The sequence below is a fragment of the Carassius gibelio genome, chromosome A3 (genome assembly GCF_023724105.1).
Source record: "Carassius gibelio isolate Cgi1373 ecotype wild population from Czech Republic chromosome A3, carGib1.2-hapl.c, whole genome shotgun sequence".
Taxonomy (NCBI): domain Eukaryota; kingdom Metazoa; phylum Chordata; class Actinopteri; order Cypriniformes; family Cyprinidae; genus Carassius; species Carassius gibelio.
In genome coordinates, this window is record NC_068373.1 from 31423032 (window position 1) to 31423646 (window position 615).

Consider the following 615-nt stretch of genomic DNA (forward strand, 5'->3'; position numbering starts at 1 on the left):
GAACAGCTTTCTTAGTGATATTAAAAGAGCAAACACTAATGTTTTCTTAACATCTTAACATTTTCTTTTTAAGTTTATCATGCCTCTGTCCTCTGAGATTCAGGATCTTTGCACAAATAGTAGAGATGGAATGATGGTATATATATATATATATATATATATATATAAGGGCTGTCTGACCAACTGATTGGTTCTGGAGCTGTTAAAAATGTAATTGTCTTTAATAAGTTCCCATGTTGTAGTCACACTGTCTAAACAGAATAAACATAAAAGAATGTACTGACTTGGGGAATTTTCTCTATATCTCTGTTCACACACACACACACACACACACACACACACACACACACACACACACATATACTGTATTTAAAAAATGGTTCATGTACTGGCAGAATTTTCTTTTTTTTTACATTTTACTGATTTACATTTTCTTCTGTCTACTCTTACCACAGCCAAGGAGGGGGAAGTCGTGGTCTAGTGGTTAGAGAGTTTGACTCTTAACCCTAGGGTTGTGGGTTCGAATCTGGGGCCGGCAATACCATGCCTGAGGTGTCCTTGAGCAAGGCACCGAACCCCCAACTGCTCCCTGGGCGCCGCAGCATAAATGGTTGC